This window comes from Loxodonta africana, chromosome 27, assembly GCF_030014295.1.
Source record: "Loxodonta africana isolate mLoxAfr1 chromosome 27, mLoxAfr1.hap2, whole genome shotgun sequence".
Lineage (NCBI taxonomy): Eukaryota > Metazoa > Chordata > Mammalia > Proboscidea > Elephantidae > Loxodonta > Loxodonta africana.
In genome coordinates, this window is record NC_087368.1 from 26270968 (window position 1) to 26287504 (window position 16537).

The following is a 16537-nucleotide window of genomic DNA, read 5'->3' on the forward strand; positions in this document are numbered from 1 at the left end:
AATCTTTAAACCTTAAACCAAAAATATCCCCTGAAGTCTTCTTAAAACCAAACAACAGTTTAGCTTAACCAGTAAAAAATATCTTCCTTGAGCATTATGCTCTTTTAAGAACTATCTATAGGGGATCAAACTGACAACAGCAACTCAAAAGATTAGATAGGAATCTTAGAGAACAGTGAATTTATGTTAATAGGGGAGGAACAACTCAGAAAAGGAGGGTGAGAATGATTACACAACTCAAAGGATGTAATCGCTGTCACTAAGTTGTACATGCAGAAACTGTTGGTATATGTTTTGCTGTGTATATACTCTCAACAACAACAAAATAAATAAAATTTAAAAAGAAGAAAAAACCCTATGCAGTGCAGATCTACTCTGCATACATGGGGTCAACATGAGTCAACACTGACTTGATGGCAACTGGTTTTGGTTTTTAATGTCACAGGATATGGTAAAGACAGAGCGAAATCTAGAATCCAAGTTACCTGCGTCCATGCTTACCTTCTTTCACCAAACATAAATAATATGTCCATGATTTCTGTACCTAGTAGAAAACAAAAAAACCAAACCTGCCACCGTCAAGTCGATTCCGAATCATAGCGACCCTATAGGACAGAGGAGAACTGCCCCATAGAGTTTCCAAGGTGTGCCTGGTGGATTCAAACTGCCAACCTTTTGGTAAGCAGCTGTAGCACTTAACCACTACGCCACCATCTGGTAGAGTCATCCTAAAGTATTTCTTTTTAATAAAGAGCAAATAACCTAAACAGATCAGCATAGGCAACCTCAAAGTCTGTGTGGCATGTCGGAGCACAGGATCAAATGCTGGGGACTATGTTCAAACAGGAAGATCTCTCTTCTCTGCATAATTCTTGTATTGTGTGATAGCTGTTCCTTCTTATCATCTGAACTGCTCTCTCTAATTTCCAGGCAGCGTCTCACTCTTGGTCTTTCCAAGAACATGTTCCTTTCTTCTGTCCTTTGTCTTCGACATTCTGCCTTGAGTTCTGCACCTACTCTCTTCTTCGGTAACTATCAATTAACAGAATAATACTATTCCTATTATTCACAGAGAGACTTTCTTAAGGACAAAAACTGCAGAGAAGAACTCTTTAATAACAGGGCAGAACTCTTGCTATGGGTTTGTTAGGTGGACAGGGTTGCAGGCCAGTAATGAACTTGGGTAGTTGTCATCGATGCCATGGATCTATCCTACTTGAAGGGCATATGTGAGATGTTTATCTAGCACTACTGGCAGATCTATCCTGAGCTCCCGTGTTCTTTTCCTCCGTCATCTTCATATAACCAATCACACACCATGGCCAAGTAGCAAAGGATCTATAGCATGCCCAAGGAGAAGATGATCTCAACTAGTCTAGAAAGAGAACAAACCAATGGCCTTGGAAGGCAAGGAAGGTTGACATTTACTATGAACCCACAATGTGCCAGCCTCTGTACTAGGTCTCGTTACCTGGGCTGTCTCATTCTCACAACCTGTAATACAGATAGTATAACTGCTAACCCTGTTCTTTTCAGGTTTAGAAACAGAGTGTCAAAAGGGTTTATGCATCCATTCAAGATACACGTATTGAATATCCATTATGTACCAGGCATAAGGATGCAATAATGACAAAAGAGACACAGTCCCTTTTTCATGGGCCATGTGGTCTGTTCCTACTGAGGAAACAGACAATAAACAAGCCAGATAAAAAATAATTACAAATTATGGTAAGTGCTATGAAAAATAAAAAACTTAAAATAATCTAAGAATGCACAGTTCACAAATAGCCAACACAGTTGTCCAACCCTACCGTATCTGACCCAAACCTTGTGTTCTGCCCTCTATAGTGTCTTGAACTTTAAGAAACTGACGTAAACATCCCCAAACTATATCTTTCCATGAAAATAAGGATAAGGTGTGGGAAGATGGAGTATCTTCTTTGACCTACAACCTAGTTGGCTGTTTAATTACAGTGGTTTTCTGTGTATAGCAGTGAAACCTCCCTGAGACTTTGGGTTAAGCCTACTTTTTCATTGCGTCACTCTGGTGTTTGCTGAGGCCACCTTTCAAGAGTTAAAGAAAATTGACTAGGACCAGTGTCTCATGTCTAGTGGGAAGTCAAGAGGTAAATTTCTATTCCTGCTTTATCTTCGGTCTCATTTTTACTTCCCTTCCTGTGCATGGACTTCTTCTTGCTTCTGGCCTATCCAGAGAATGGACTCAGTCTCCTTCCCGAAATTTCACTCCAAACCTGTCATATGATGGTTTGCATGTTGAACACATCTTGAGGGACAATGATAGGCAGGTATACGGCAGCAGAGAAGAAAGAGAAGGAAAGAAGGAAGAGAAATGCAGAAAAAGAGAATTAAAATTGGATATTAGTCCTCTAAGTCACTAGGAATCCTTCGAGCTCCCACCGACCACCATCTGTCTCCCAAACTCCCTCCTACCTGGTTGCCTGGTTTCCTTTCTCCCTCACTTCTGCCAATTCTCAATTTCCTATTTATTACTCATGCAAAATATTTACATAAGAGTTGTTTTTTTTTTATAGTACCATTGCCTTCCTGGAGCCCTGGTGGCGCAGTGGTTAAGAGCTATAACTGCTAACCAAAAGGTCAGCAGTTCGAATTCACCAGCAGCTCCCTGGAAGCTCTATGGGGCAGTTCTACTTTGGGTCTATAGATGCTGTGAGTTGGAATCCACTGGACAGAACACAATGACAACAACAACATTGCCTTTCTAGTCATTTCCCATGGATTTCGCTTTCTACCTCCTAAGAATTTTATCAAGACATTTTTCTAAATTATTGATGTTCTGTCCCTAAGAGAAACTCTGCTGCCAGCTATTCAAACAATGCTTTTGTTCACACTGCCACACTTGTTTGGACACTTAAAATACAGTACATAATGTAAGAAAAGGGAACAGAATTTGACATCACATTGTATCTAAAGTGTTGAAGAAAAAGAAAAAAGACATGACTCACTCATCTCAACGTTCTAACTCTCAAGCACTGCACATGTCAGTGAAAGAAATTCATTAAAAGATTCCTCCGCACCCCACAGGTGTTAAAGCTAACAACCACATTGGGGAGGGAGCAAAAGGCAGGACAAATGGCATTCACACCTTCATACCTTTTAATTGGTGTCATTCCATTCTTCTCCCAGAGGAGCAGTGACAGCTGAGACCTCCTCCATGAGTCTAGCATTGTCCTCTCAGCACCACTTCAGAAGGGAAAGCAGCAGGCACTGAGTGGCTTCATAGAAAACATCATCCTTCCTTGGAAATGGGTTTCTCACTATTCCCCCATTCTTTAGATCAATCATGCAGACTGAGCTGCTTAGCTGTGGATTTCCACACTCCACATCACTCATTGAGCAGACACAATAACCATTTATCCTGCTTCAATTCTCCCGATAAATTAATAGGCATCTAATCTGTAAACGGGCCAAGGCATAACCTCAGAAACCAGAGGAGCCTCCTATAGCACAGCTGGAACCACGGTTGGGTGGTTGGAAATACCATCTGGCCACATCTGTCTCATTGGCTATCTCATGCCCTAGGGCCAAAGAGAAGTCGGTTGGGATCTTAAGTGCATCACACACATTTACTCAGGTAGCTTGATAAGGTATAATCCTTAAGTACTCAGGTAGCTTGATAAGGTGGTAAAGAACACAGACTCCAACGTGCCAGAGTTAGGGTCTTGACTTTGCCTAGAAAGCTAAGTGACCGTGGACTAGTTACCTAAACTTTCCTTGCTTCCTTTTCTCATCTGAAAAATGGGGATAATTATATCCAACTTATCGAGTTGTCGTGAATGTATGAATTGCACACAGTGCCAAGAAATGTGCGTGATTATTATCATTATGGGCAGGTGCAGATAAACCAGTCAGCACGGTATGTACCAAATTGCATTGAGTAAGGTACACGTGGGCTTAAATGGCTTTACTTGCTAATCTGTGATGAGCAATTTCACATGGTTTCACCATATCGAAGGAGCCCTGGTGGTACAGTGGTTAAGGCATTTGACTGCTAACCAAAAGCTCAGTGGTTTGAAACCACCAGAGGCTCTGTGAGAGAAAGATGTGATAGTCTGCTTCCAGCCTTGGAAACCCTATATGATCATTATGAGTCAGAATCGATTCGATGGCAGTGGGTTTGGTTTTTTGGTTGGTGTGGTGGAGAACAGGTGACATCGTGCACTGCAGATTGGTGGGAAGGCACAATTAGGCCCTTGCATGCCTTGCTTATTGGGTAATCAGCCCTGATTATGGGCAAGAAGATTTCCGTTTGCTCAGGGGGAGTAGATCCTATCCCCATATAGCTGTGTTTCTAACAGGGCTAACGTGACCCTGGAAGCGTGCTGCAACATGCGAGGAACACTTGGAGCCACGAGATAAATGTGGTTCGTCTTTTTGGACTGTCAGTTTGACTCCCAGGAAGTAACATAAAGGAATGAGCTCATCTATCTGTATCAACACATATAGATTTCAAAAATGTCATTTTTGAGTAAAAAAGAAAGCAAGCTGCAGAATTATGAACAGTATAATATTTCTTATAAAAACAGAAAAATCTAGTATTTTTTTTCCTCAGCATATATAAATAAATGCAAACCTGGAAGGATAAGCCATGAATGAAAAGTAGTGATTACTTTTGGGTGTTAGGGGAGAATGAGATTGCAGGCGATGGTCAAGGGAAACTTTAAGCATATCGACACTGTTCTAAGGAGTACCTGGGTAGTATAAATGCTTAACCTACTAACCAAAAGGTTAGCAGTTCAAGTCTACCCAGAGGTGTCTCAGAAGAAAAGTGTGTTGACCTACTTCCAAAAAATCAGTCATTGAAAACCGTGTGGATCACAGTTCCACTCTGACACACATGTGGTCATCATAAGTCAGAAGTGACTGACAGCGACTGGTTTTTACAGTGTTCTAAATGTTTATTAAATAAAAGATTTCTTAATAATTTTTTTAATTAACTCTTTCTTTAAAAAGCAATTTAAAACATTATTTTATTCCATAACAAGCCCATATATATAATGGAATACTAAAAAAAAACTCGTTGCCGTTGAGTTGATTTTGACTCAGAGCCCCAATAGGATGGAGTAGAACTGCCCCATAGTGTTTCCAAGGAGCAGCTGGTGGATTTAACCTACTGACTCTTTGGTTAGCAGCCAATCTCTTAACCACTGTGCCACCAGGGCTCCATATAAAAACCCCATATATAGAGGAATAGAAAGTAAAATTTGCATAAATTTTCAAAATAAAGCAGAATGAGCCACCCACCAGAACCTCCCAAGATACACATTTACCTTGTTTTGTTTTTAAAGGCATTGTGAAGGAAAAGCTTGATGACCATACCGATTGGATGGGATGCTACTCCATTCTTCTCAAATCTGGGGGGTAGCATAAGATTCACCAGCTTTCCCAAGCCAGAATATCAGCTAGCCATTCTTCCCCATTCTCTTCATGTTCAATCATTATTCAAGGCCTACCTCCTAGATCCTTCTAAAACTTATCCACTTCTCTTAATTCTCATTTACTCCAGGGCACCCTCATCTCTTGCCTGAATTAGTACAAAAGCCTCAATACTGGTTCCCTTGCCTCTGTACTCACGGATCCCTCCTATTCATTGAAGCCCTCAGGACCTTTAAAAATGCAAATATCATCAGGTCATTCTACTGCTTAGCACTCTTCGGTGGCTTTCTATCATCTGTAATTTATCCAAACCCCTTAGTAATGAAAGGCATTCATGATGCGGAAGGGGTGGCTAATTGGTTGTCAGAATCTATACTTGTCTTCATTAGCACAGAGTTTTAGCTTGAATGCAGATGTCCAGAAGGAAATTAATTTTGTAGATTCTTTGCATCCAGGTGAGGCCAAGTGATAAGTTCTAGTCGATGGAAAGGGAACAGAAATGATAGCTGTCACTATAGGCCACGGCCTTCTCTTCGCTTATTTTCTCTTCTACCAGTTAGATGTAGACCATGAGTCCCTAGGGATGGTAGGACCACCAGATGGAAGGGATCTGGATCCCTCAGTTATCACGTGAAGGAAAGTTGCCAGCTGATCAGAACATCTACTTTGAACTATTATGTGCATAAGCTTCCACTCTATTGTAGTTGAGCTATTATAGATTAAAGGGTCTATTTGTTGTAGCAGTTTGGCCTATACTAACTAATGCAAAGGAAGTGGCACCTTCTATCTCTCAATTATCCACTACTTCCAAAATCTCGCTTTTTATTAATGCAATACCAAACTATTTTCTGTGCTCTTAAAATTCCAGTTTTTTTTTTTTCCTTTTTTTTAAAGCCAGTTCACTTTTCCTCATACATTTTCTGCTTCCTGAAATATAAATGATACAGTATCATTTATAGCACAGCTGTGGTGGCCATGAAAATGCCCCTCACAGACCTCCAAATGCAGGGAGCTCCATCTACAGGGCTCCAGCTGCAGGGGAAATCTACAGCCCGTTTGCACTGAGGTCATACTTCCCACAGGCTGCTCCCAGTGTGGCAGCGATAGTAAGGGAAGCCCTTTTACTGGAGACAGAACTCCTCTGACTTTGGCTCAAGGACTCCTTGATGGCCTTGCTGAACCTTCCTTAGACTGCACTAAAGTCTAGGACTCTTCTATCCAACCTTCTCTCCTTGCCTTCTTCACTTGGGCTTAGATCTGCATAGTGATCTGATGGCTTTCCTGTCCTCATCCAGCTCCCTCTCCATTTTTCTCACAGGCTTTTCCCCAATACAACCTTTGCATGTTCAATTTTGACTTAGCATCTCCTCAGAGAACCTGAACTTACACACAAAATACAGACAGGACTCATGTGGACATACCTTGGAACAGAGCTATGTGGGGGCAGGAAGCTATGCAAGAAATGACACCAGCCTCCTTTGACAAGTGTTTTATGTGCCAATAGCTATCAAGTGGGAATAAGCCTGGTACAAATGCATTCAACCACATAGACCACCTGAAAACAAGACCAACTTTTCTTCACACACAATTGTTTTTAAAACTTAATTCTTAACTGGAAGCTTCAGAGTCCAGGTGAAGCCCAGAGTTTTCTGTACATGAGCTGCACAATTTTACTATTTATTAAATGAGCCAGAAGCTGTGGCTTGTTACATGAATGAATAGCTGAATAAGTAGCTGAAAGAGTGACTGATTGTCTCTCTTTCTATCTCTCATGTACACGTATGCACACATGCACACAGATATATCAAATACAAGTAAAAGCAAAGCCACAGCTACAGATCCACATGATGAAAGAAATCAAAGCTCTCAGGTTGTTAAAATAACAAGTCTGCCCAATATCATGCATTTATTCAACCTGCATTTGTCAAGCACCTACATACGTGCACCACCGTTATTATAACAATAGCTAATATGCAATATCGTTTTTTATGTCAGGCATACAATATTCATAGACATTTTCTTATTTAATCCTAATGACAATTCTTCTTGGGGGTATGGCTATTATTCTGTTTTTTTTCAGAGAGGAAACTAACTTTAACTAACACCTAATGTCAATTAGCTGGGAAGTAGTGGAGCCAGGTATGAACTTGGGCTGTGTATTCCATAGCCTGTGCTCTTACCTACTGTCTAAGGCTGGGTTCTCTAGAGAAGCAAAACCAGTGAAATGTATAAATATATATACAGAGAGAGAGAGACATTTACCTCAAGAAAATGGATCACACAGTTGTAAAGGCTGGCAAGCCTCAAGTCCATGGTCAGGCGTCAGGCTGGAGGCTTTTCCTGACTCACATAGCTGCAGGGGCTGACAAACCCAAGATCAGCAGATCAGATGGCAGGCTGCTGGCTCATGGACTGCGGAGGCTGATGAGTCCAAGATCAGCAGGTAAGTTGCTAGATCAAGCCCCAAGAGCCAAAAGTTAGATGATGATGAGCAGGATGCAGGCTCCAGAGTGAGAGCCTTGCTGGAACATCCCTTTATATACTGGAGGCAGGCAACACCCCCAAAGAAACCTCCTTTCAACTGGTTGGCTACTCATAGCAGATCTCATCACGGAGTTGATTACATCATTACATAACTGCCAAACCACTGAGAATCATGGCCTGGCCAAGTTGACATGTGACCTTAACTATCACACCTACCTTGCTATATTGCTTCCTGTGATAACAGATAGATATATATATATATTAGTCTGTAATTATATATAGCCTGCTTGATGCACAGAGATAATCCATTCTCCATCTAAAATTTATCAAATGCTGGCACTGCTTGTTTGCTATTTGTGGGAACTCAAGCAAGGTACCTAATCTCTCTGAGCTACAGTTTTCTCCTCTAGTTCATAGGGTTTTTATGAAGATTTTGTAAAGTATGTATAGTTCCTGGCACGTAGAAAGTTCATAAACTTCTTAGAAATACTTTGACGTACAAGGAATTCACCACTAGTGAGTTCTGACTAGGACGAAGGTAGACCTAAAAATTCTAGGAAAGGGGTCATCCTACATACTTCCAACTTGGGACCAAGCTGATTTATAGTGTCTCCTATGAAAACGTGGCTTTGTGCAGTCATTTGAAAACAACTCTAAGAATATCAGCTTGCTCCTAATCATATGAAGGTGAAAGCCAAAGTCAGAGAGCTACAAGCTACTTGCAACCACGTCAGGCACTCAGCCAGGCCCTGTAGTGGGGATATTACATTACCTGATTAATCCTCATGGCAGTAAGTTTGATATCATTTTCATTACATTCTAGATGAGAAAATTAGAGCCTGGAGAGGTTAATTGACTCACCATGTCACACATTGATAGAGCTGGATTTCAAACCTCATCAGTCTGAGTTTCAAAGTCCATGATATCCCCAGTATATTATGCTGACTCTTCTGGTACAAAGACAATATGGATTATGCACCATTTCAGAAATAGACAACCTTCTATTCTTGGCCATTAATACACATGATTAATAACTGTAAACAATATCTTCTGACGTTTCCTGCAAAAGATATATTGTTCTGAAAACTGGACCACTGAGCTCCCCTTACTGGGAGCTCTTCACAGGGATAGCACTGGTTCAGTACTTCCCAATTTTCAGTCATCTGTGTACTTCCTTCACGGCTTTTGCTGTTCTCAAGTGACACCTGCACTGGAAACCACTGTTCCGTGTCACAAATAGAAGGTATAAAAAAAAAATACTTAAAAACAAATACGAAGAAAACTGAACAAGGACATTGGGTCCTCACTAAATAATATTTCCTCTCTTCTTGTCAAAATAGAGATTAATAAGCATTAGAGAAGTGGTAAACACATGCAACCTTCTACTTGACATAATCACATTGGTTTTGTAGTATGGAAGAGGGAACACCATTCGGTATGTGAGTCCATGTTATTTAATGCCTGGTCTGGGTACCAACTCAAATCACCTCATATGAAAAAAAAGAAAATTCACCTCATATGCCACTGAAGCACATTTGCTGTGGCCCCCATAGCAGTTCTACCACATTTTAGGAAATAATGAACCAAAATGTTTTCAGAGTTGCTTCTGGTCCTTCAATTCTATGAAAAGTTTTATGGCTTCGGTAATAAACGTATTTCCTAGATTAATGTACATTCAGACAGTGCTCAGCCATGTGTGGGTGTGTCATAAATACTGGTAAAGGATGAATAATACATACCTCATCCCCATTAGAAGGTAAGTTAGAAAACAAGCTGTCCAATTCACTTGTATCTTTAACAGTTCCCTGAAGCTGGATATTGTCTCCAGTGACTAGGAACAAACATTGTGTAAAAAAAACCTACCTGCCAAAACAGCGCAGCTCACATCAGCTCAAAATAGTGTGAGAAAATTGTGCTGGCGATCCTCTCCTGAGGAAAGAGCACTATTGATTCACATCTGGAGCTTATCTGTAATGATGAACGGCCTTCCAAATGCTGCTTTCCTCCTCCCCAAAACATTTTATTTATATAAAAGAGATAAGACAGGCCATTCCTAGCCAAAAAGGAAGAAACTATGCAGAAAGAGAATGAATATATCTGCTTGCATCTGCTGGCTTTCCCCATACTATAAACATTAAAACAATGAGTGAAGTATTGGGAAAATACCAATTGATTACAAATCAAGCAACTTGGTAAGAGTACTTAAGAAGTGTTCTCTGTTGATTGGCCTCATTGGAGTCAGGCAAAAGCCCCCAGCTGTGCAAATAAATTTTTTGAACCAAAATGTCCCTTCTATTTCCAATTATCCTCATGGGAAATTTTATTTGAAAAATTCATTAGATACAATTACCACCTCCATAAATTTTGCTGTCCCTTTCCTATTCTTGGGAGTCAGTGGAGAGCAAGGATAAATATTACCACGACATTTTGGCAAGTGACCAAAATGTCGTGGTAATATTTGAAGATACCATGCCAGGGAATCAGAAGATCCTAACAGAAGAACCAAGGGGAAAATCCTTATAAGAGAGTCTGCAAGTCTAGTGTGACTATATGTCACCCAGGCTGGATGGATTTATAAAATGAAGAGAGCTTGTATCTGTTAGGTAACGCTATGTGTCAAACCACTCCATAATTTATTGGCTTAAAACAACAATCATTTATTATTTCTCTTGAGGGTTTGCATTGGCTGGGGATTCAACATATCTGAGCTGGGCTGGGCTGGAGTGGCTCTGTTCCATGTGTCACTTGCCCTTTTCCTAGGACCAATGAGTTCAGCTGGGCTTATCCTTCTCACGGCCATGGCAGAGATTCAAAAGTGCAAACCCAAATGTACAAGTGATTTTTCATTTCTTTGCTTGAATCAGTTCTGTTAACATTCAACTTGACAAAACAAGTCAAATGGCTGAACCTAGAATCAAGGAGCAGGGAAATATACTCACCTTCTTGATGAGAGAAACTGCAAAGCCACATGGCAAAGAACATGGACAAATTTCATTGATGGCTACAGTTCTTCACAGTGAGAAGCATTGATGCCATGAATACAACCTACCTCGGAATATAGTTGATAGTATACCAACTCATCCATAAAGATTCACTGCCTTGGAAAACCTATCAGGCAGCTCTACTTTATCCTATAGGGCTGCTAGGAGTCACAATTGACTCAATGGCAACAAGTTAACTCATTCTAAATAACCTGCCTCATAAAGTGAGTCCCTATAGAAGAGACACAGCAATCAAAGGTCCCTCAACTGAAGTTTCCCTGTTAGAAAGCCAGAGGCTGAGTTATAGCCATGAAGTTGACCCCAATCTTGAAAAACTAAGACCCAGACCCCCAAAAATCAGCTACAAGTACAGCTACCTTCAGTAAACATGAATTTGATGCAGAATTTGATATGAACTAAAGCCAAGGGTGAGCATTTTACATATTATCAGAAGAAAAAAGGAAATAACAGTAATGAAGCACCTCGTATTTGCCAGCACTCTCTGGATTAAGTGATCTTAAATATGCATGAACATCCTGCAAGGTGTGCTGCCCTCCATTGTTCAGATGACTAAATGAGGCTAAACTGGTTCACTGGTTTACCCAAGGATGCACACCTAGTAACTAGAGACAAGAAATAATCCAAATTCAAGTGTCTGAAATGCCTCTGAGGCCTCCATTTTACTACACTGTCTTAACACTGTCAATCAGATGACTATATTTAAAGGACCAAGTCTTCAAACCTCTATACTCCCTTCTCAGGAAGATATAATCCCAACTAATGCCGTTCCTAAAACAGAGTCCTGTCTCCATGACATTTTTGATTTAGAACTCATTATGAGTATTTATACTTCATCAGCAAGGCACCCTAAGGCACATTAAAGCCTTGAGTGTGATTTTAATTTAAACTTTTCTCAGAAACACGTTTCATTTAATAATCCAAGTCAATGGGAAAAAAAAAATTAAAAAAATATACAAGTTAACATCACAGATTTCAATGCAGTATCTATTTCAAAGTGTGGGATATATATAATGTTATATTTAATTTATGTTATGTATTATGGGTTACATATCATAGACTAGAGATTATGTTGTTGTTGTTAGGTACTGTCGAGTCAGTTCCGACTCATAGTGACCCTATGTACAACAGAATGAAACACTGCCTGGTCCTGCACCATCTTCACAACCGTTGCTATGTTTGAATCCATTGTTGCAGTTACTGTGTAAATCCAAATCCATCTCATCAAGATACTTCCTCTTTTTCACAGACCCTCTACCTTACCAAGGATGATGTCCTTCTCCAGGTATTGATCCTTCTTGATTACATGTCCTGGTCCCTTCTGATAACACTAGAGATTATATATGTCTAAAAAAGCTGTTTTATTATAGTTGCCCTGGAGACTTAATATGTATAAAGTTGTATTTGGAGGACACCTAATAGTACTTATCACCTAAGAGGCCCTTTCTTTAAGCCTCACCCTTGAGGTTAAAATTGAACTGGCTGATTCATCAGCACCGTATCAATATATGTCAATAAGTTACCCCCTTGACCACAGTCTCCGGGAAAATCTAGTTCAATTGACATAACATAGTTTATAAAGAAAATGTTCTACGTCTTACTTTGGCCAGTAGTATCTGGGGTCTTAAAAGCTTGTGAGTGGCCATCTAAGATACTCCACTGGTCTCACCCCTTCAGGAGCAAGAAAGAATGAAGAAAACTAAAGATACAAGGGAAAGATTAGTCCAAATGACTAATGGACCACAAGTACTACAGCCTCCACCAGTCAGAATCCAGAATAACTGGATGATGCCTGGCTACCAGCACCAACTGCTCTGATAGGGATCACAATACAGAGTCCTGGACAGAGCTGGAGAAAAACGTAGAACAAAATTCTAACTCACACACACAAAAAAAAGACCAGACTTACTGGTCTGACAGAGACTGGAGAAACCCTGAGAGTATGGCCCCCAACACCCTTTTAACTCAGTAATGAAGTCACTCCTGAGGTTCATACTTTAGCCAAAGATTAGACAAGCCCATAAAACAAAATGGGACTAAAGGGACACACCAGCCCAGAAGGCAGAAGGGGACAGGAACGCTGGTAATGATAAACACAAGGTCAAGAAGGGGAGAGTTGACATGTCATGGGGTTGGCAACTAATGTCACAAACAGTATGTGTACTAATTGTTTAATGAGAAACTAGTTTGTTCTATAAACCTTCATCTAAAGTACAGTAAAAAAAAAAAATTTTCGAAAATAAAAAAAGGCTCCTCCCTCCCCACCAAAGAAAAAGAAGTCACCCCTTGACCCAGACTTTCAAATGATCTTGCACTCATTTAGTGCTGGCAGGGACCAACGAACACCTGGAGAAGCTATGCAGAGCTTTCAATTGTGCAGATGAACGAGGAGCATGAAGCAGATCTGATGCTACGCCTCAGCTGAAATTCACTGACATCATCAACAACTGTAACCCAGATGTCAACTGGGCAGACCCTGCCCTTTGGCTGAACCCCCAATTCCAGTGCCTATAAAGACATGGCACTCCCCATACAATTTCTGCCCCAGGTTTATTCTTGGCCCCCTCTGTTTCCTGTTTCTATATGTGAGTATGCTCTTTTGGTTTAACCCTAATGACAGTCATCAACCTCAAGGCAATATACCCAGTCCTTTCTCTGTCTTGTACACTTATTCACTAGCAGCAGGAATTTCCTGAGCATATGAGACTTTATTGAAAATTTGAGAATCACAGGAATGGCTCTGGTCATCCACTGCTGTGTAGCAGAAGGCCTGCCTGAAACACATCACACTATGGAGCAGTTCTGCTCCAACACATGGGGTTGCCGTGAGTCTAAGTCAACTTGATGGCAACTAACGACAACAACAGCTGTTATTCAGAATAGTTCAGTTCTCTCCCAGATTCTCTCCACACAGTTGCTCATCAGAACAAAGGGACTCCAGTCCTCAGGAACCTGAACTTTATGTTCTTTAGAAAGCAATTTCGTTCCCTAACACTGATTTAGGAGTAAATAATACCTGGCCAACCAGGGGCTCAAGCACAACAATTGTGAGGATGGCGCAGGACTGTGCAGTGTTTCATTCTGTTGTACATAGGGTCGCTATGAGTCAACCAACTCAACAGCACCCAACAACAACAGCAATACCTGGCCTACTCTCTGCGGGACTGAAAAGGACAGTGTGGGAGAAAATGAAGGGAATATCAAAAGGTGGGAACAAAGGTGCTAGTTTCTGACAAAGAACTTTCCTCCTTAGAATAGAGCTTGGAAAGAGAAAAGGTGGAGACAGTCCCACATAATCAAAGAGAAAGGATGCATTCTCAATAACTCAAGGGAGAAAAACACGTGGACAGTACTCCCGATTACTCATGGCATCATTTAAGGTCTATTTGAAGATGGAGAAATTCCGTGGCTTCAGTGTGGAGCAGTTAGTCAATACAATAAGAATGTCAGACGCAGAATATGCCTCAGAAAAAGAAGCACTGTGCTCTAACTGCCACCACAACGTCAAAACCCTACTGGCAAAGTGCCCTGCTTCAAGTTTCCATTTCCCCTCCTGTGTTTTCCAAATGGAAAAAAGTAAAGTGATTATAATAATTTTTCTAAGGATGCCTGTCTTAGATTCCTTGCATTATTGTAACAGAAATACCTCAAATGGGCATCTGTGAAGAACCAACTTTTTTTTTTTTTTTTCCTCACAGTTCTGGAGGCTAAAGGTTGAAATCAGGGCCTAGGCTGTGTCAACTCCTTCCTCGTAGGTAGCCCCGGCTGTTCCTTGATTCCTTGGCCATCCTCACATGGCATCTGTCTTCTCCCATGTATGCTTGCCTCTGTGTTGAATCTGCTCTTTTATAACTCAGAAGTGAGTAGGTTTAAGGCACATCCTACCCTGATATGGCATCGTTAAGACAACAGAGAAAATCCTATTTCCAAACAGGATTACATCCACAGGTATGGGGACACAATTCATAGCAATGCCTACCACATAAAAGTTTTTCTGATATGATAACCCACTCCGCATAGTATTTTGGGAAAATCAGTTTCTCTTGAAAGAACGCATCAGGAATGTATCAGTTTAGATTACATTCTAGATTAATTCCAAATCTAATTAATAATGGCATAAATAAGGGCTTAAGTTTTTTCTGATATAATAAGTCTAAAGATTGCCAGGACGAAGTCATTATAATGGTTTCCCACTTTCATCAGGGACTCTGCTTCCTTCTATCTTTTCAGCTCCATCAATTTAGCCTGTGAATTTTATCCACAGGGTTACAAAGTGGCTGCTACATCTTCACTCATCACATTTGCATTCCAGGTAAGAAAAAGAAGGAAGTACCAAAAGCCTTCTCCATATGAGACTTTGTGCAATGAAAGGGAAGCTCTCCCCAGTGACTTCCACCTACATCTTAAGGCAGACCTCTGTCACATGGCCATAATAAATCAAAGTGATATTTTAGCTTTCTAGCTTCTTTTAGTAGGGGAAGGTAAAAGAAAGGGGGGTTGTAAATGGCATTTGGTAACAAATGTACCATGTCTACCGAAAGTCAGGAGTGCTGGTTTCTATCTAATCCTAATTCTGATTTAAGTATCTAATCACAGAGAAACCCTTTAACCCCAGGGACCTAGTCCTCCCAACCAAAAACTGGAATAATGAAATAGACAATCCCTAAAGTTCTTTAAGTTCTGATATTCTATGATTATTTAAGTCCAGCATTACTTTAAGGCAACATGGTTGAGGCAGACATTGTTGGTCACCTGTCAAATGGTCACTTCCTACCTGTCTTCCTTGTGATAGAAACCAACTCTGATTATGAAACCTGAAGTGTCTTTCTATGCCTGTCTTCCAGTTAGGGCACTGAGTAGAACTTGGCCAAGAAGACCCAAGGAAAACTCTGCTGTAGCTGTCTTGGAAAGATTTTGAACCAGGCTATTTTTTTTTTTATAAGATAAATGTATGAAGAAGTCTTCTGGCTTTCTAACACCCAGTCCTTTCTCTGTCTTGTACACTTATTCACTAGCAGCAGGAATTTCCTGAGCATATGAGACTTTATTGAAAATTTGAGAATCACAGGAATGGCTCTGGTCATCCACTGCTGCTCCTAGTGCTGCTTCCTCGATGGTATGAGGTCCCATTGTCTCTCTGCTCGCTTCTCTCCTTTATATTTCAAAAGAGATCACCTCAGGACACCATCCAATCTTGTAGGTTGAGTCTGCCTCAGTAACACAACTGCCAGCCATCCTCCCTCATTAACATCATAGAGGCAGGATTTACAACATGTAGGAAAATCACACAATACTGGGAATCATGGCCCAGCCCAATTGATATACATGTTTTGGGGAGGACATAATTCAATCCATGACATACATGACTCACACTTCATTGCATATGAATCACCATGGTTCCTTGTTAAAATGCAGATTTCTGGTGCAGCAGGTCTGGGGTTGGATCTAAAATTCTGCATTTCTAAACAGACGGGTGATGTTGATGCTGCTGGTCTTCAGGTGATCTGCAACTGCACTTCGAATAGCAAGGTTCTAACCCATATATGGAAACCCTGGTGGTGTAGTGGTTAAGTGCTATGGCTGCGAACCAAAGGGTCGGCAGTTCGAATCCGCCAGGTGCTCCTTGGAAACTCTATGGG